Source organism: Tachypleus tridentatus, chromosome 13, assembly GCF_004210375.1.
Source record: "Tachypleus tridentatus isolate NWPU-2018 chromosome 13, ASM421037v1, whole genome shotgun sequence".
Taxonomy (NCBI): domain Eukaryota; kingdom Metazoa; phylum Arthropoda; class Merostomata; order Xiphosura; family Limulidae; genus Tachypleus; species Tachypleus tridentatus.
Genome location: NC_134837.1, coordinates 181176395 through 181198660, shown reverse-complemented (window position 1 = coordinate 181198660; position 22266 = coordinate 181176395). Strand labels below are relative to the sequence as shown.

At 34.7% G+C, this 22266-nt stretch overlaps 1 pseudogene across 1 annotated transcript in view; it reads right to left on the bottom strand.

Annotated features, from left to right (window-relative positions):
* Nucleotides 1-22266, bottom strand: part of LOC143236078 (uncharacterized) — a 314870-nt pseudogene that overhangs the window by 4812 nt on the left and 287792 nt on the right. Inside the window, exons 5-6 of the transcript XR_013019440.1 lie at nucleotides 8743-8946; nucleotides 1524-1860 (exon numbers count right to left, since the gene is read on the bottom strand). The product of XR_013019440.1 is annotated as an uncharacterized LOC143236078 (transcript). The remainder of the gene's footprint in view (nucleotides 1-1523; nucleotides 1861-8742; nucleotides 8947-22266) is intronic.

Below are 22266 nucleotides of genomic sequence, written 5' to 3'. Positions count from 1 at the left end.
TTTGTAGCTCTCGAGAATCTTTGGAAAAACCTCTGAAATTCTACGGTGGTGTTTCAACATTTTCCACTTTATGTTCTCCAAACAAACTACAAGTCCAAATCAGTCTTACGAAATACCCTTTGTAGCTGTCATTAGAGGTGTATATAAATAACCTGATATGATTTTGCACAGACACATATAAAACCCAATGCACATCCAAAGTCCAAAACAATACCTGTATTCGTTATAAACCTTCATCACTTAAAGCCGAATATGGAGCTCTTAGTGAAACATAACAAAAACAACCACATCGGAATTTTATTATAGAACTTATTAACAAACATAGGTTTTCACTGTGGGTTTCAAAAATCCTAACAGACTTTTATTTATAACTATCCCAAGAAGGTTCGTACCCGTGAGAACCCCGTTAGGTCACCTGATCGTGGCATCCAGGGTATGAACAATGGATACAATTTCAAGTGTGGTGCTCCCGAGATAGGCCAAAAACACAAATGCCAATGTCAGATTCGGGTTCAGTGATTCTGAAAGCCTACTGAGATATGCTTGGGTACCCTTCCATGAACGTTTTAATACTCTTTGTAGAGGGGCTATGCCATGTAGATAAGACCACCTCCGGGTCATCCCAAATTCGACTATAAGTTTGGTCTTTTTAACTTCCAAACTCTGGAAGCAGCTAGCTGAGAAAGATACAGTGGTTCATACAAAGGTAAATAAAATGCCAAAAAATGACGAGGGACGCAGAAACACAAAATCGGACGTTAGATCCAGGTTCGGTAATCTTAAAAACCTACTCTTAGATCACCATTATACCAGGGTGACCGTTTGGGAGCGGTTTAGCCATGTTTAGTTAGGAGATTACGCCATATAAATAAGTAGGACCTCTGGTCACTTAGAGTCCTTCAGCCAAATTTGGTCCTGCTAATTCTAAAACTATAGAAGAAGTTATCTAGACATACATACAAAGCAACGAACTGAATTAATATACGATTCTGGTAACGAATGATACAAGTCACAGGTTCTTTACTGTATTATATCCATGAACAGAGCAAGTAAAAATTAAAAGCCCTAGGCCCAGTTTATGGAATACATCAACTTCTTGAGAAATTGTAAGTTTTAAACTAAACAAACATAGCTAACTACATAATTCAGTTTTATAAACTTGGGAGGAAAATACATATTATGCTATTAAAGTAAAATTGTTATATTTCAACAAATTAATATTATTTTCTGCTTCACATATTGAAAAAAAAAATCGTTTTTAACAGCAGAATAAAGCAGGTCTGACGTACGGTAAACTAATAATCCAGCTTTCGGTGTTAACACTGTAACATCCAGTTGGTAACCAATAGTTCAGCTATCGGTGTTAACACTGTAACATACCATCTGGTAGCCAACAATTCAACTGTCAGTATTAATATTGTAACATACCGTTTTGTACTTTTCTATTTAATGGAGAAACTTACAGCTTCTATTAACAAATTTGAAATCTTAATCTAAAATACAATAGATTTATAAGGTGTTACCTTTGCTACATGGGACAGAACAATAAATGAGGCCACGCCGAGGAAGGAAAGGCCGTCCTAGCAATGGCACGTGACAGGTATAACAGCGGAAGCACGTTTCGGTGGCATGCCAGTGTTGACCCTCGTGTGACATTTGTCCCTGGTCAACCCCTATCGGTTCTCCACATGTGTCGCAGTACTCAGCAAACATGGCGTCGAAACAGTGAAGACAATATGGCCTTCCTTCTCTCATGATGTACCGCTGGCCTCCTAGCTGTCGATCACATTCGAAACAACAGAAGTGTTTCATGTGCCACGTCCTGCCTTCTGCCTCTGTACACTCGTCAGCAAAGACGATCTGTGAACAGGAATATCAAACTAATCAGTGTCGGCCCAGAGGTCCGTTATATAAAGTAAGGTGAGATTTATATGGTTGTTAACCTGTGTTGAGATTTGTTTGTTACACCTAGTATTTCGTCTCGGCTGCACGTTGGAAATATAAGAATACTGGGTAGCATATGTTTTGTTTTGAATTTCGTGCAAAGCTACTCGAGGACTATCAGCGTTAGCCGTCCTTAATTTAGGTGGAAGGCAGCTAGCCATCACCACCCACCGCCAAATCTTGGGCTACTCTTTTACCAACGAATAGTGGGATTGACCGTCACATAATAACGCCCCCACGGCTGAAAGGGCGAGCATGTTTGGCGCGACGGGGGTGCGAACCCGCGACCCTCAGATTACGAGTCGCACGCCTTAACACGCTTGGCCATGCCGGGCCTTTTAAGGACATAAATGGGTGTTAATTATACTTCAAAACACATACAAATTCACAGTTTAGGGCGACTTTATTTACGATGCTACTTTATACGTGAGCTGGAATAGCTTGATAGTTAGGTTCGCTCCACTCGAAGTTTGTAGGTCAGGAATTCGAATCTCGTCACCGAACATGCTCACCCTTTCAGCCGTGGGGACGTAATAAAGTGACGGTCCATCCCAAAATTTGTTAGAAAAAATAACCCAAAAGCTGGTGATTGGTTAGCTGTCTTCCCTCTAGTCTGTCTCTTCAAAATTTGAGATGGTCAACACAGATATTCGAGTATCAATGAGAGAAATCCAACAAACAAATAAAGCGACACCTACGTTATGTTTATAACCATGGTGCCAAACGTTTTGTAAAATGGGTTATTGCTAAAAAAGTTACCTTTAAGAAACGCACTCCTACAGATGGACTAATGAAAATTCCAAAATACAAACGAATTCTTTCAAATTAAAAAAAAAATGCTCTTTCAAAAATACCCGCTAGAAGACAAATAAAACAGCAGTTAACAAATCGATAGGCGCCACTAGGACGCATTTCACTTCTTGGAGCGAAGCAATGTCTCTACTCTTTAAGAGCTTGAGTAAGGGACATAGTTAACACGTAGTTCAGGATAAGCAGTGAATTCACGATCAATATAAAATATTTATTTGTTGTTGTTTTTTTCATAACAGCGAGGTTTCACTAAACTTATTTCCTATGTACACGAAATGGCGCCACACTAGAGTCAGAAATGAACGTTATTAATCGCTGCCGAGACACTTGGGAAGACACACGGTTCTATAATGTTAAAACAGCGTCTAGTATCTTACTAAATTAGATAACTGCTTATTCTATGAGGTATCATTGGCGCCAATGAACGTGGATGTGGAAGGGAAAGGCGTATTATTTGTTGATGTATTGTGTGCAGCAAGTTCTAACCAGTCTCAAATTTCAGAGCCTATGTGTGATCAATTTTTTTTTAAAAGTTAGACAAGGTTATTTAAAGTTATTAATTTCAAAGGGAGAGGAATATTGACCTTATAAAATGTTGAAACAAGATAAATATCTTATAGTAAAAAGTTAATCACTAAAAATATAGACAACCAAACTTAAGATTTCAGATTTAGTGTGGATGTTATTTCCTCAACCTACAAATCCCTATTCTTACTCTATGTAATATTTAGTCAAAATATGAACTTGTAGCTTCGGGAAATCATGTCAATATTAGATCTCAAACTTAAATTTGTTTATTTACTTTATAGGCGTTTACATTTCACTTTAAAATACCTATCTTGTTTCAGATTTTATAAGGTCCGCCCCCATTCGTCCCATTTTGGATTACCAATTTTTAATAATTTATGTTTCTTTAGTTTTGTGCATGTTTGTTTTCCTATAGCAAAGCCACATCGGGCTATCTGTTGAGCCCACCGAGGGGAATCGAACCCCTGATTTTAGCGTTGTATTCTTTAGTTTTTATGTCCATCGTTGAAACAATTTTTTAAAAATTAATTACGTTGTTGGCGTATCATGTTCTCTCGAAATGCTTCATGCAGATTGAATGGCTATTGCTCGTGATATAACTGTCACAAGGTTATCCTTCATAATGGATATCTGTATATGTATATCTGATCATGTCATGCCTGACGATCAACATACCACATGTTATGTATACACTTGTAAAATATATGTACCTGCTATACTCTCTAGCTATATGGGGAGTCAGCAAACACTAGATCGGACGAACTATTGAAGTATGTTGGGATGGTGCACAAACTGGATTTTGTAACCGCACGAGTCTTATACACACATGCAATATATGTTAGCTAGTATTTATATTTTTATATATACGTTCAGGTTTTATAGTTTCTAAATTGTAAAGTCGTATATTGAAATATACATATGAATATTTTAAGTTGTTTTGATTCATGCATATACGGCCCGGCATGGCCAGGTGGTTAAGGCACTCGGCTCGTAATCCGAGGGTCGCGGGTTCGAATCCTCATCACACCAAACACGCTCACCCTTTAAGCCATGGGGGCGTTATAATGTGATGGTAAATCCCACTATTTGTTGTTAAAAGAGTAGGCCAAGAGTTGGCGGTGGGTGGTGATGACTAACTGCTTTTCCTCTAGTCTTACAGCGCAGATAGCCCTAGTGTAGCTTAGGGCAAAATTACAAACTGTCAAACAAACAATACTGAAAGAAGAATGGGATAATATATATATTTACATTTGTAAACATTGGCAATAAAAGAATATTAGTTTGCATATTATTGTTTTTCTGGTTGTGTAAAGCTAGTATGGGTATGAAATACATAAAATGTACATCAAAAAGACAAAACAAAAGTACCTTCATGGACGCTTCCAGTTACAGCATTTCCAGGAACATAATGCATACAATTACCAAGCTGATAAGGGTTAACAGACTTCTTAACTGAGTGATGATAATAAGACACGTCTGTCTGAAGTGTTGAGGATAGTTAGTATTTTCAAGAACGGTTCTTTATGTAATGTGTTTCTACCATAATGTAAGACAAGGTGTATCGTGAAAATGCTATTTTCATTAACCCTCGTTGTCATATTTCTGTACTGAATAAGATTATTCACAGGTAAATCAAGATTGTTAGGTTTAGTAGATAGCCAATAAAAAAAGAAGTTTATGTCGTTATTTTGAACAATGAACATTGGGGGTAAATGTCTCTAAGTCGGTATATTCAACAAAGGACATTGAGGATAAGTGTGTCTGAGTCGGTATGTTCAAGAATGGACACTAGAGATAAATGTTTTTAAGTTGGAATGCTCAAGAATAGACACTAGAGATAAATGTTTTTAAGTTGGAATGTTCAAGAATGGACACTAGGGATAAATGTATTTAAGTTGGGATGTTCAAGAATGGACACTAGAGATAAATGTTTTTAAGTTGGAATGTTCAAGAATAGACACTAGAGATAAATGCTTTTAAGTTGGAATGTTCAAGAATGGACACTAGGGATAAATGTTTTTTGTAAGTTGGGATGTTCAAGAATGGACACTAGAGATAAATGTTTTCAAGTTGGAATGCTCAAGAATAGACACTAGAGATAAATGCTTTTAAGTTGGAATGTTCAAGAATGGACACTCGGGATAAATGTTTTCAAGTTGGAATGCTCAAGAATAGACACTAGAGATAAATGCTTTTAAGTTGGAATGTTCAAGAATGGACACTAGGGATAAATGTATTTAAGTTGGAATGCTCAAGAATAGACACTAGAGATAAATGCTTTTAAGTTGGAATGTTCAAGAATGGACACTAGGGATAAATGTTTTTAAGTTGGAATGTTCAAGAATAGACACTAGAGATAAATGCTTTTAAGTTGGAATGTTCAAGAATGGACACTAGGGATAAATGTATTTAAGTTGGGATGTTCAAGAATGGACACTAGAGATAAATGTTTTTAAGTTGGAATGTTCAAGAATGGACACTAGGGATAAATGTTTTAAGTTGGAATGTTCAAGAATGGACACTAGAGATAAATGTTTTAAGTTGGAATGTTCAAGAATGGACACTAGGGATAAATGTTTTAAGTTGGAATGTTCAAGAATGGACACTAGAGATAAATGTTTTAGAGATAAATGTTTTAAGTTGGAATGTTCAAGAATGGACACTAGGGATAAATGTTTTTAAGTTGGGATGCTCAAGAATGGACACTACAGATAAATGTTTTTAAGTTGGAATGTTCAAGAATGGACACTAGGGATAAATGTTTTTAAGTTGGAATATTCAAGAATGGACACTAGGAATAAATGTTTTTAAGTTGGAATGTTCAAGAATGGACACTAGGGATAAATGTTTTTAAGTTGGAATGTTCAAGAATGGACACTAGAGATAAATGTTTTTAAGTTGGAATGTTCAAGAATGGACACTAGGGATAAATGTTTTCAAGTTAGGATGCTCAAGAATGGACACTAGGGATAAATGTTTTTAAGTTGGAATGTTCAAGAATGGACACTAGAGATAAATGTTTTTAAGTTGGAATGTTCAAGAATGGACACTAGGGATAAATGTTTTTAAGTTGGAATGTTCAAGAATGGACACTAGGGATAAATGTTTTTAAGTTGGAATGTTCAAGAATGGACACTAGAGATAAATGTTTTTAAGTTGGAATGTTCAAGAATGGACACTAGGGATAAATGTATTTAAGTTGGAATGTTCAAGAATGGGCACTAGGGATAAATAAATGTTTTAGAGATAAGTTGGAATGTTCAAGAATGGACACTCGGGATAAATGTTTTCAAGTTGGAATGCTCAAGAATGGACACTAGGGATAAATGTTTTTAAGTTGGAATGTTCAAGAATGGACACTAGAGATAAATGTTTTTAAGTTGGAATGTTCAAGAATGGACACTAGGGATAAATGTTTTTAAGTTGGAATGTTCAAGAATGGACACTAGGGATAAATGTTTTTAAGTTGGAATGTTCAAGAATGGACACTAGAGATAAATGTTTTTAAGTTGGAATGTTCAAGAATGGACACTAGGGATAAATGTATTTAAGTTGGGATGTTCAAGAATGGACACTAGAGATAAATGTTTTTAAGTTGGAATGTTCAAGAATGGACACTAGAGATAAATGTTTTTAAGTTGGAATGTTCAAGAATGGACACTAGAGATAAATGTTTTTAAGTTGGAATGTTCAAGAATGGACACTAGGGATAAATGTTTTTAAGTTGGGATGCTCAAGAATGGACACTACAGATAAATGTTTTTAAGTTGGAATGTTCAAGAATGGACACTAGAGATAAATGTTTTTAAGTTGGAATGTTCAAGAATGGACACTAGAGATAAATGTTTTTAAGTTGGAATGTTCAAGAATGGACACTAGGGATAAATGTTTTTAAGTTGGAATGTTCAAGAATGGACACTAGAGATAAATGTTTTTAAGTTGGAATGTTCAAGAATGGACACTAGGGATAAATGTTTTCAAGTTGGAATGTTAAAGAATGGACACTAGAGATAAATGTTTTTAAGTTGGGATGCTCAAGAATGGACACTAGGGATAAATGTTTTGAAGTTGGTATGTTGAACAATGCAATGAACACTGGATATAAGTGAATGGACACTGAACACTGGATATAAGTGTTTCTAAGTAGGTATGTTGAACAATGAACACTGGGGATAAGTGTATATAAGTTGGCATATCCAAAAGTGGGCAATGGAGACAAGTTGTTCATAACTCACGACAGTTCCAGAAAAACTTTATTTTACCAAAGTTTCAGCTTTCATCTTCTTCGAGGTATAAACTTTAACAACAATATAATTAAAACTTGTTAATGTTATTTGTTATACTGTAAAACTCTCTACTTAGATGAAGACTTAAGTGATACCAGAGTTTCCCAAATATGAAATAATTATCAACTATTGATCAAAATATTCTACGTACACAGATCGGAACTGCAACTAATTAGTAATAAATGCGGTTAATTTAATGCACTATACGCGTATTTTTGTGATAATTAGAATGCATTGTTTCTTTACTTGGGTACCCTATCTAAGTTTATTAGCGGTATGTTTGGCCGTAAACCCAAAACTATACAGTGATATAGACGAGTGTTGAAACTTAATATACAGCATAATAATTAGTTTGGTAGCTAATACAAATAAAATATATGTGGCCATATTAATGTGTATAATATATACCCATAAGTGGAAAATGAAGGTTACAAATATATGTATAATATACCCGTATTTGGAAAGTGAAGGTTATGTAGATGTGTATAATGTACCCGTATGTGGAAAGAGAAGGTTATGTAGATGTGTATAATGTACCCGTATGTGGAAAGAGAAGGTTGTGTATAATGTACCCGTATGTGGAAAGTGAAGGTTATGTAGATGTGTATAATGTACCCGTATGTGGAAAGAGAAGGTTGTGTAGATGTGTATAATGTACCCGTATTTGGAAAGCAATTACATAACTTACCTAGCACTGTAACCTTACTCACATTTTTCTATTAGTATTTATGACCATTTAGACTATTTGCTACCGGCCATAAATCCGACCTATTGACCAGGGAGTAGCACTTCTACCATCCATGCTGAGGGATTGACCACCCTCTTATAACGCACCACATATTTTGTGTTATCGCACAGTTTCAAACCCAGTTTGCCAGCTCTATCAGAGCTCTACCTCAGGGCCGCGTTCTTATAAGTTGCTATCATTGATTAACATTTGAGTTTAAAACGAGCTCATTATACATATAATAATGTTCAATATATCTAGGCCAAACATAAAGAACCCTTGCTGGATAAATTAATCACTTAAAGAGTAAAATAAGTGTTTACAAGTTATACCTTTTATAATAATTATACGAGAAGACATATGTGACGGATACTATTTCATGAAGTTTAACAGAGATGAACATGTCAGCACTATACGACTTACTATAATATATATATTCTGACTTACCTCATCACAGGCTGTACACCTCGGTTTCACACTCTCGGCATGATGACGACCACAGTACAGTTTGTTTTCTCTATGGAAGTAGATCAAGTCCACGAGCAGCTCACCACACACAGAGCATACGAAGCACGCGGGGTGCCAGCAGGTGTTGGGTCCAGCACGAGAAGCAAAAACACAAATGTCTCCACCTCCGATCGCCTCTTCGCACTAGACAATTAAAGAGAAACAAGTAGTGCGATGAGCTAACTTGGATATAAAACTACATGTTAACTTTAGCATAATTTGTTAACAGTTGCACCGAGGATTGTTCAGTGGATCGAAGGATTCGAGATTCGAGACGAGAAGTTGCTGAACACACTATTCACTTTCAACTGTAGACGTGTTACAAAAGCAACAGTCAGTTCCCTCAATCAGATCAAATATACGAGATAATCCTTCCTATCGGTATTAGCATTAAAAGATGGCTCTACCTGAGAGTTTTCTGTCCTGGTCCTTAAGCTTCCTTGAGCATATAGAGTGATATAGGTTCAAAATCCAAAGTTGATTTATTTATTTGTTTTCAAAACAGCAGAAAGATAGGAGTGTTTTACGCCGTCAGTATTAAATAAGTTTCCTATACATGAAAAATCGCAAATCAGTAGCCCTTGTCACGCGCAAATATGAGGATGAAAGAACCGAAAGTGTTTATAATTAACCCACGGACTCATCAGCTTTTGATATTTTCTACTTTTATAACAATTTCCTGAAATCAAAACATTAACCTAGGTTCTTAGAAATGTCCTAAAATAAAAACATTAACCTATGGTCTTACAGATGTCCTAAAATAAAAACATTAACCTATGGTCTTACAAATGTCCTAAAATTAAAATATTATTCTAGAATCGTAGAAATATCCTAAAATAGAAATATTAACCTAGGTTCTTATAAAAGTCCTGAAATAAGAACATTAACCTATGGTCTTACAAATGTCCTAAAATAAAATCATTAACATAGTGTCTTAGAAATGTCTTAAAATAAAAATGTTAACCTATGGTTCTTACAAATGTCCTGAAATAAAAACATTAATCTGGGTTCTTACAAAAGTCGTAAAATAACGACATTAACCTGTTGTCTTACAAATCTCCTAAAATAACAACGTTGTAACAGTCTTCTTCTAAATATAAACATGTATACTTGTGATTCGATCTATGCGAAAAAAGTTTGTTAAGAAGAGACGGTTATTCCCAAGCACAACTAATAAACTATAAATAATTATTTCAAACAGTAATTTTCTCTGTAGGCTCAGCGATAAGAATAAATTCGGTGTTTGATCCCAGTAATGGAAGCATCGCAGCCAGCTAGCTGTACATAGCTTTGCAATTAAACAAACAAATCTTGAATAGCCGAATACGACATACGAGTCATGTTTCACCATAATGTTATAGTCACTATGATGATATCAGGAGAGTAAACGAAATCCCTGTGAAACTTTCTTCTCCTACACCGTGATCAATGTTAAGGGAAAAATAAAGTTTTACAAAGAAAAATTTCTAGTTTTTGTATAATTTTCAGATATTAAATTTTTGTCTCTAAATATCACTAGAAAAAGACTAAAATAAACGTATAATAAATATAAATCGTGGTCAATAAATCGCACACCCCAAGAAGGAACTATAAACATTTACTTAGTAAGAGAGAAAGAAATCGTACTTTCAATAAGAGAAGTGATAGCCCAGTTTAAGAAAGGAGAAAGTATTGTCCGATCCTCAAATTGAGAAAGTTAAGCCTAATATCGTGTTTCACATTTCACTGGTTCATATTTAACCATCTTTAAAATACGGGAAACTAATTCATTAAGAACTGGCTTTATCCTAAAAAGAGATACGTGGGATTACCAGATTGAATAAAGAAAACAACAGTAACTACAAAAGACGTAGGAAATAACTGTAAACTTTGGGAGTTAACAGTTTGTAGAAGAACAAACTCACTTTAAATGTTAAGCGTCATCGTGTCAATGTGACAGTAATGTCTTTGTTTTCATACCATTATGAAAGCTGATATTCACTGTAAACTTGGCCAATCTCTTGTGGAGATGATTTTGTTTTATTTTTTCTCTTCCATAATGAAAACAAATGTAAGTTCATGGCGGTTATTGTCATACTTCTTTTGTAGTTGATATACAATAATGAAATCTTCAAAACTTGACAAGATTTGTGTTAATATTATATTTTCTGTATTCGAGGTAAAATATAACGAACAAAAACACAGGACGTTAAAATCAACACACAATTTAACACATTTCTAAACACTTGACTCCAGATTTTTCGAGGTTTACTACGTCATCATCAGGAGTAAATTTGCGAGACATAGCTGTCGTATTTCTTTCCTGTAAGCTAGACCACGTGACCTGCGTGTAAGAGTTTGCATTTCTGCGTAAGTCTCAGAAGCGGTCAAACCACATTCTTACACAGGTATTCGTCGGACCTTCGTCTTTATTTAATAATTCACAATGGAAGATAGTATTCAAGGTAAACATGGTTAGACTTCCGTTGAGTCCTATCACGTGCAAATATATTGACAAAAAGTAATTTACTAAAACCTATGATATTCAAGAGGTAAATCGTCTGATTTTCTAGTTTAAATCCCTTCACCAACAAGTAATGAAGTAAAGCTAGATTTTATCAGTCATACTCCCTTCACAATGAAAGATAATGTAAAAATATAATTTTGATCTCACACAAAATAAAATAATTTTAATTCTTTCATAGATTCTTTTCACAGCAAAGAATGATCATTACAACACAATGAAGTCTTCAGATCATTACAACACAATGAAGTCTTTAGATCATTACAACACAATGAAGTCTTTAGATCATTACTATATAATGAAGTCTTTGGATGTTTATAACACATTGAAGTATATAGATCATTTAGAAGTCATGTACAATACAATGAAGTCTTTAGATCATTACAACACAATGAAGTCTTTCGGTCATTACAATACAATGAAGTCTTTAGATCATTACAATACAATGAAGTCTTTAGATCATTACAACACAATGAAGTCTTTCGGTCATTACTATATAATGAAGTCTTTGGATGTTTATAACACATTGAGGTATTTAGATCATTATAATACAATGAAGTCTTTGGATGTTTATAACACATTGAAGTATATAGATCGTTATAATACAATGAAGTCTTTGGATGTTTATAACACATTGAAGTATTTAGATCGTTATAATACAATGAAGTCTTTGGATGTTTATAACACATTGAAGTATTTAGATCATTATAATACAGTGAAGTATTGAGACCATTAGGAATTAAAATATAACTTAAATTATTTTGATATTTATATTTCTAAATTTAGAATTTTGTTCCACAAAGTTAAAAGATAAAATCCAATTTAAACGTTTTCGTGATAACGGGCCTTTAAGGTTTCAAATGTCCAAACGTAACAAAGGAACTTCAGCTCCAAGTATCCAAGATATTTTGGGATATTAAAACATTACAGTATGGGAATCTTTACGAAACAAAAGATGTGACATACTTCTACTCTTAGTTGATCGCAATTAATACAATATGAAGTGAATGGTACGTGTTGTTTTACACTTGTCTCATTCTTCAATTAATCAAAAATTTAATTGCACACTAGAATATAATTTAATCGTAATAATTTTGACTGGTACGTGAAACTTTGCAAACATTAAGAGATAAACCTTGAGAAGAATCAACAATTTTGGGTGTGTGTGTGTGTTTTCATTTAGAAAAGCCACCTCGGGCTATCTGCAGAGTGCACCAAGGGGAATCGAACCCCTGATTTTAACATTATAAATCTGAAGACGTACTAGCGGGGGACCAACAACTTTGGAACGGAATCTTTAAGAAAAGAACAGATAACTTTTACCCCTCAAGCGGCTATAATTTATTTTTGTTAAATATTACTAAACACGTCTCCATCAAGATCTGCTGACTAGTGTATGTAGTTAGATTTCACGCAAAGCTTCTTTGCTAGTCATCCATAACTTTGAACTAGTAGCAAAAATTCTATTTCAAAGTGCTCGGTAAAAACAAATAGGACTTTGTTCTGTTCATTGAAGCTTTCACATTCTGCCAGAGATAATTCTACTGACAAATAAGCTACTGGGATTTGCTAGAAAAACCTGGCACGGAAAGCAATTTCTCTCACCTTTATGAAACCAGATGTTCCCACGGTGGTAAAATTCCTGTGGCACAAAGACTGATAAAGACTCATCAGACAAAACCAAGCACTCACAAAATGGAGCCTATTTTTGTCTTCTGAATAAAATCACGAGTGATCTAAATCACTTAACATCAAGTCACTTTGAAGTAATAAGGAACTGTTATAATTTATGACTAAGTTAAAAGAGACAAAAAAGGCCTTTTGTAAGAGTGTTCCTACTGAGAAAGATGCACTAGTACTTTCAATGTTATGTCATAAACACTAGAAAAAGGATCACCCCCTTAATGTCGCTGTTGCCCCTCCCCTTCCATTCTGCATGTCCCTCTGACCCTCACATCCTCTGTCTCAACACCCTAACTTCCCAGCCTTTACTTATGGTACATTATATTTTTATGACTAGTCAGATAACGTCATCAAGACTTTGGAAGGTTCCTAATAGGGTGAGTCATTCCTGTAAAACGGTTGAAATTCGTTTTCCATGGGATAAGTCATCACAAGAGAAAAAAAATAAAAGAACGAAATCTTATTATTGATTAGGAGGAAATAATTATAAATTAACTCGCTGTGTGCTTTTCAAAATGTTTGAACGACTCAAATGACCCTGTGTGTATTATATGCATATATATATGTATTGGATTCATACTGGTGGGTTACATGCGTGACTACATATACGATATTCATACACACACACATACACATCATAAATATAGATGAATGTAATTATTTCTCCGAGCATTGCAATGCTGTTTATATGCACTGCAGCTTTTCTGACATAAGGAAAGTTAACGTTTTATCGAAATGAACGAAACGTTGACAGCTACGGAAAATATAGAATGACCAAAAGAAAAACCCCTTCGTAAGAGAATATATCCAATTTGTTGGTTGAATGGTTTTCCTTAGTTTATTTTTGGTCACTTTTCAGTCTTTCCACCATCCATCTGATTAGATTACGCGATCATAAAATGCCATTTCTGGCATCATTCCGGTCATCTAGGCATACGTGAAGGTCAACTAAAAGAGAAAATAAGAACCATAGAAGTAGATGTCTTTCTTTGCCTTGGAATAAAATCAATAACTAATGACCATTACCCCACTGCACGTGCTGACTGGGAAGTAGTTCCTTCTCTGTAAAGAAACTTATTTCTTCTACGCTCCATGAAAGCGTATTAAGGTCTTACGGTACAGTGGACTGAAGTGGACACGATACATTACGGCGCTCTAATCGTCACTATGGATATTTTCCTTCAACTCTAAAATAATCTCTTGATAAAATCTTTGTATCTTTCTGATAGATCACGAACAAAGACCACTTACACATACGACCATTTAATATTTAACAATTCCCCACAATGGCATATTAAGGATAGGTTAAACATACTATTCAACAACGTTGTAAAGCAACTCAATTAACTACATCATCCAACGTTAGTGTTTCGTGAATCAACTAAATACATTATCTAACAATAGTGTTTAGTGAATCAACTAAATACATCATCCAACAATAGCGTTTAGTGAATCAACTAAATACATCATCCAACAATAGCGTTTAGTGAATCAACTAAATACATCATCCAACAATAGCGTTTAGTGAATCAACTAAATACATCATCCAACAATAGCGTTTAGTGAATCATCTAAATACATCATCCAACAATAGTGTTTAGTGAATCAACTAAATACATCATCCAACAATAGTGTTTAGTGAATCATCTAAATACATCATCCAACAATAGTGTTTAGTGAATCAACTAAATACATCATCAAACAACAGAGTTCAGTGAATAAACTAAATACATCATCCAACAATAGTGTTCAGTGAATCAACTAAATAAACCATCCAACAACAGCGTTTTGTGAATCAACTACATACATTATCGAACAATAATGTTTAGTGAATCAACTAAATACATTATCTAACAATAGTGTTTAGTGAATCAACTAAATACATCATCCAACAATAGCGTTTAGTGAATCAACTAAATACATCATCCAACAATAGCGTTTAGTGAATCAACTAAATACATCATCCAACAATAGCGTTTAGTGAATCAACTAAATACATCATCCAACAATAGCGTTTAGTGAATCATCTAAATACATCATCCAACAATAGTGTTTAGTGAATCAACTAAATACATCATCCAACAATAGTGTTTAGTGAATCATCTAAATACATCATCCAACAATAGTGTTTAGTGAATCAACTAAATATATCATCCAACAATAGCGTTTAGTGAATCAACTAAATACATTATCCAACAATAGCGTTTAGTGAATCAACTAAATACATCATCCAACAACAGTGTTTCGTGAATCAACAAAATACATTATCCAACAATAGCGTTTAGTGAATCAACTAAATACAGTATCCAACAATAGTGTTTAGTGAATCAACTAAATAGATCATCCAACAATAGCGTTTAGTGAATCAACTAAATAAACCATCCAACAACAGCGTTTAGTGAATCAACTACATACATTATCGAACAATAATGTTTGGTGAATCAATTAAATACATTATCGAACAATAGTGTTTAGTGAATCAACTAAATACATCATCAAACAACAGAGTTTAGTGAATCAACTAAATAAACCATCCAACAACAGCGTTTTGTGAATCAACTACATACATTATCGAACAATAATGTTTAGTGAATCAACTAAATACATTATCGAACAATAATGTTTTGTGAATCAAATAAATACATCATCCAACAATAGTGTTTAGTGAATCAAATAAATACATCATCCAACAATAGTGTTTAGTGAATCAAATAAATACATCATCCAACAATAGTGTTTAGTGAATCAAATAAATACATCATCCAACAATAGTGTTTTGTGAATCATCTAAATACATCATCCAACAATAGTGTTTAGTGAATCAACTAAATACATCATCCAACAATAGTGTTTAGTGATTCAACTAAATACATCATCCAACAATAGTGTTTAGTGAATCAACTAAATACATCATCCAACAATAGTGTTTAATGAATCAACTAAATACATTATCCAACAATAGTGGTGGACAACGCACAGATAGCCTATTTTGTAGCTTTGTGCTAAGTTAAGAAAACAAACAAACGAACCAACCAGGTTATTGCTCTTTATTACTTATCAATTAATAGGGGCTGGTAATGGAATGAAAACTTTAGAACTAATATAAAAATTTCTCCAGGGTAAGAGGAGAAAAGGAAGTCTTCCTGGTCGAAGTGAGCTTAATAAATATTTTCTACAACCTAGTCATTTTGTTTGTTTGTTTCGGTTATTCACGCAAAGCTACAGAAAGGGATACGCACGCGTGACCGTCTTAGTTTGATCTGATAGAAAAGAGGGAAGGCAGCTGGTCACGAATAAACTCTGAGGCTCCGCTTACCTGACCGAATAATGAGAGTTGACCATAACACGTATAGCACAATCTCGGTCGGCCTCGGGGCGCGGAATGCGATACTGCGGTAAAAGAACGCAAACCATGAGCCCTGGGATTTACAGTCCAGACGTGCTAATCGCTTGGTCGCACTTGTCTCAGCAGATAATAAATAAGTATAGAAATCATCACCAACAGATAAACAAGCGGTAACAGTGAATATATAAAAAACAAACTCATATTATACTTTAAAAATTTTGACTCCCTGATTAAAATATAACTGATAATTTAGTTATGTCTGTTGACAAAATAACGTTTGACGTATATAAATGTTATAGAAATAAAGTTTAAAAAATGAATAACAATAAGTGAGTCGAGAATAATGGAAGGTTAATCGCTTAGGCAAAGAAACAGAACATTACGTGGAAATATTTGAAGTTCCAAGTGTACAGTGGGGACATAAAAAGTGAGGGTGCTAACTAGACAAGATCAGGCACAAGCCTAAAAATCAATAGTGTATTGATAGAGGCTTCAACTCCCTGGGTAGAAGCCCTATCTAATCCATTCATCATATCGTTAACAGGAATCATGTTTCACCGCCTTCAGAGTCCATTAGAAGTTAGTTAGCTTGAGAAAATGAAGACGATTTTACGGTAATAAAAATGCGTTTAACTTAAGACGTTGCCATGTACTGGCTACTAGAGTAGGGAACTGCTTGATAAATGGCGGCATCTGAGGGTCAGTTTCACAAAACCTACATATCTAGGTATAACAGTTATGGTTTGAATTTCGCGCAAAGCTACTCGAGGGCTATCTGCGCTAGTCGTCCCTAATTTAGCAGTGTTAGACTAGAGGGAAGGCAGTTAGTCATCACCACCCACCGCCAACTCTTGGGCTACTCTTTTACCAACGAATAATGGGATTGACCGTAACATTATAACGCACTCACGACTGAAAGGGCGAGCATGTTTGATGCGACAGGGATTCGAACCCGCGACCCTCGGATTACGAGTCGAACGCCTTATCACACTTGGCCATGCCGGTCCCATGTGTATTTGTAATTTAAATGAAATTAATATATAATTCCGCGTAAAATTAACAACATATGAGCCATCGCTTCTTACCTTAAAATTTTAATTGACTAAACGTTTATTATCAAATGTAATAAGTTCAGCCAAATGATACTAAAACGTGAGATAAAACTATCTAATACTTCAACTTGTACAGAGTTATCAGGTTAAAATTTAAAGTAAATTCTTTCTTGTATCAACACAACATCGGGCTATTTGCTGTGTCCAGCGAGGGGTATCGAACCCCTGATTTTAGCGTTGTAAATCCTTAGACATACTGATGTCGCAGCGTGGGACTAAAAGTTAGAACTCTCTCTACTTGTACGAAACTCTCTTATTTATATTATTAACTGTGTTCCAGTGGGAAGGCAGTAAGTCTTTCATGGTTCAATTCCGCGTAATGGACACAGCAGATAATCCGAGATTACCTTCCTCTAAAACAAATAGATTACTAGTAATCTTTCCCCTAAGTGGCACAGTGATATATCTGTGGACTAATACTGCTGAAAACCGAGTGAAGCTTTGTGTTTGCTGACAACAATAGTTATTAAACCATTATTATCAGAAATATAAACGACCTCCATCAGTTCACTGTGAACTGCTTTGGTTGTTTAATTCTTTTGTATTTTAAAAAGCAGTCCTATCATTGTATAACTTAATTTTCATCTCATTCAAAATTCATTACAATATAAGGAGGTCTTTAGATCATTATAATGCAATGAAGTCTTTAGATAATTACTATATAAGGAAGTCTTTAGATCATTATAGTACAATGAAGTATTTAGATCATTACAATATAAGGAAGTATTTAGATCATTATAATACAATGAAGTATTTCGATCATTACAAGATAAGGCAGTCCTTAGATCATTATAATACAATGAATCTTTAGATCATTATAATACAATGAATCTTTAGATCATTATAATACAATGAATCTTTAGATCATTACAACATAAGGAAGTCTTTAGATCATTACAATATAAGGAAGTCTTTAGATCATTATAATATAAGGAGCCTTTAGGTCATTACAATACAATGAAGATTTTAGATCCTTGCGAGTAAAAACGTAAATTAAATTATTTTGATATTTATGTTTCTAAATTTAGAATTTTATTCCATAAGTTTAAAACGAAAATCTAATGTAAAGGTTTTCGTGATAACAGGGCTTCAAGGTTTCAAATGTTAAAAGGTGAGAAAGGAAATTAGCACCAAATATCCAAGATATTTTTACACATTAAAACATACATCGCAATCTGTAAGATGTGATACATTTCATATTTCAACATGTTAATTACTGGGCAACGCCCGGCCTTCGAAACCAGTGAACCAAGTCTAACAAAAGTTAATATTGAAGTTCATTAGTTTTGTTCCTGTATCGTCCGTTTAAGTATTGCGTGAGATAAAAATTACTGTTGTTGTAAACGTAGTTTTAGTTAGTTTACTAGTGGTGAGCAGTGCAGATATAGCCTATTGTGTAGCTTTGTGCGTAACTTCAAACACACAGACAATCATACTTTGTTCTGATATGGCAGAGACTAACCCTTAACCAGACCATAAATGTTTAATCGTCACATGTTTTCAAGTGGGCTCTTACAGATGTCTACTACAATTTTTATTACGTTTATTTTAAACGATTGTACAGTTGGTAATCACATTGTTTCAAAGGTGTGTGTGTTAGGTTTAGTTCCAAAATTAATGATATTATCTTAAAACTAAGTGTGGACCATTCATATAAATAAATATACATCTTGTGACATAGAATATTATATTTGTAAGAACATTTGTACTTACAATAGATGTTATTAAGTCTGTTCATTTAAGATTCACGAATATCTAGACTTGCAGAAAGTTCAATAATAAACGAAACCTACCAGAACCTACTCATTACAATCCTTACAGTTGGCACAACCAATTACGGTCAAATTACAGTTCACAATAAAACATTCACTACAACTTTACTGTGATATTTAGTTTGTCTGGCTGTTCTTAAGTGCAAAGCTACAGCATAAACTATCTGTGCTCTACCCATCGAGAGTACCGAAACCCGGATTTTAGCGTCGTAACCCTGCACATTTGCCACTGAGCCACTGAGGGGCACTTTACAGTGATACAATAAATGCAGTCAAATTAAAACCTACCATAAAATATTCACTACAACCGTTCATAATTGGTACAACCAATCATGGACAAACTGTCACGAGCTTTTTCACCTTTAGACTTATATTTCATCGTTTCTTTTAAAACTGGATGAGGCATTTATCATCTGCTCACGAGACCCACAACCAATCGTCAAAATTCCTGATGGATTTCCCTCAAGTAATACAACTTGGGTTGATGTACAGCTTATGTGATCAGGTTTTCTAAATGTACCCACACTAACAAATATCACATTGCGGGCACCACAAAGAACATTAAAGTTATTTTAGTTTCAACAAGTGAACATTACGCATATTTCTTTAGTATCAAGTTTACGGTACACAAACATAGCATTACGAACACATCATTTTACTATAGTTTCAGCACCTTAAATCTTTCGCCAGTGACTTTATTCACATATATATATATCTTGCCTACACTTCGTAAAAACTAATATATGTACCTGTTGCGTTTCTCACTGTTTATACTAGTCATGTTCCCTTGTAGAACACGCTGTCTAGACAACATTTACATGTTTGAGGGGCGTCAATAACTCTTTTAAGAACTTAAAATAATTTACATGGAACATTTACACGTAAAGCTTCACCTGTCGTGATAAAAACTCCAAAACGAACGAGTTTCGTAGAAACGAACATTCATGAAAGTTTTAAAACTAACATACTGTGTACTCACTTATTACTGAACCAAAGTTTCTGTATTCCTCGTAGTTACACATATGTAAATCTCTATGTATTACAAGTAATACAAGTTAGAAATGCATAGAATTAGTTATGAGTATATATACGTGTGTCGGTGTTTCTCTGATTGGTATGGTACTTGTCCATTCACTTTCTAGTGAGGAACGTTTGAATACACAATACAGTTGTGGTAAGTATATCAGTTTTTCTGTTAACATGCAAGCAGGTTTATCGGTTTGTGGGGTTCGTTCGAGCCCCCTGGCAGCGCTTCTGAATTAAGTATTGAACTTAAACCCTAACCAGTTTACTGCTGACATACACAGCACTCCTCACTCCCTCCCCCAAAAGAATCAGCTGTAAACACGAGGGCTTTATAACATTAAAATTCGAGTTTCGACACCCGCGATAGAAAAGTAGAGAAAGCCAATTTTGTAGATCTGTATTTAGCAACAACAAAAAAGAACAACCATGTATATCCTGTCTTCTTTTTCTCTCTGGTGCGTGTTTGTAGTCGTTCTGTTAAACAGGGTTTAAGTGTCGGCTTTCTCAACACTGTGTCTTTTTGTTGGACTGTGGCTACGTAAGAAACGAAAGCTTCCCATACATCACACTCTTCCACAAATATATTAATAATGCTAGCTTTGTGCTCATCATACAAACGATAATGTGCAAATCTAACCTTCTCTGTCTTTATCTGCTCGGCATGGCCAGGTGGTTAAGGCGCTCAACTCGTAATCCGAGGGTCGCGGGTTTGAATCGCCGTCCCACCAAACATGCTCGCCCTTTCAGCCGTGGGGGCGTTATAATGTGACGGTCAATTCCACTATTCATTGGTAAAGGAGTAGCCCAAGATTTGGCGGTGGTTGGTGATGAGTAGCTGCCTTCCCTCTATTCTTACATTGCTAAATTAGGGACGGCTAGCGCAGATAGCCCCTTATAGATTCACACTTAAATTTAACTAAGATCATTACACGTTCTAAAATATTTCAATGTAACGCAATGTTACAGAATTGAAGGATATATATATGCAGTTGTTAAGCTTCGAATAAGGCATTGTATTATGTCAGGTCAGTTATATTCGTTCATAACATTTGCCGGCCAGCTTTATCAATATTTTTATCAGTAATTTTATGTATTGTTATTACGTTCAGTGAACTGTGGTTTGAGAAATTCACAAGTTTCTATACGTAGAGGTTGGGTCAGCAGTATTACTGAGGGTTTATGACGCTAAAAATCGGGTTTTGATAACCGTGCTCGGCAAACCACAGATAATCCGCTGTGTAGCTTATCAAACAAACATTTTTTTATCTTTATTGTTCTCTATAACTGCTCTATGTTTTATAAGTGAACTTTGACCTGAGAAATTTATCTTTTTCTATTGTGATCTATAGCAGCTTTATTAAACACGAAAACAAAATAAACTGTTTCTACTGTTCAAAAATACTTCTAAAATCAGGATAAACTATTAAAAAGAAATATTTATAAAACAATCGTATAACATAACATGATGTTTTGGGACAGACAACAAGGGACCTGCTGTTCTATCTCGGTTGTCCCATCCGTTAAAAAAATCAACCCTGAAACCATTAAATAAATATTTAAAAAAAAATCTCAGCTCTATCTCTTATCATTCATGTAGTTATCAAACTTTCTCTTAAAGTCATTCAAATTTATTGCCTCCATAACATTCGAAGACAACCCATTCCAAAGGCCAACCATCCTCTAAAAACAGTTAATTGTCTTAGCTGAAGGTGACTCCTATCCTACCCAAATCTATATTTGTGTCCCTTAGGCCTATTATTGTCACTGCTAAGTATGAAATAAGATGATACATTGACACTACTAATTCCCTTTACAAACATTAAACACTTCAATCAGATCCCGTCTTACTCTTCCTTCTTTTAAGAGAAAACAACTTGAGAGTTTTGAACCTCCTCTTGTATGACAACCCTTCTATCTGAAGCGCCATTTTAATAACCCTATTCTTAACGTTTTCCAATAAGTCCATGTCCTTCGTAAGGTAAGAAGCCAAAGACTGACACAATATTTCAAATGTGGCCTAAC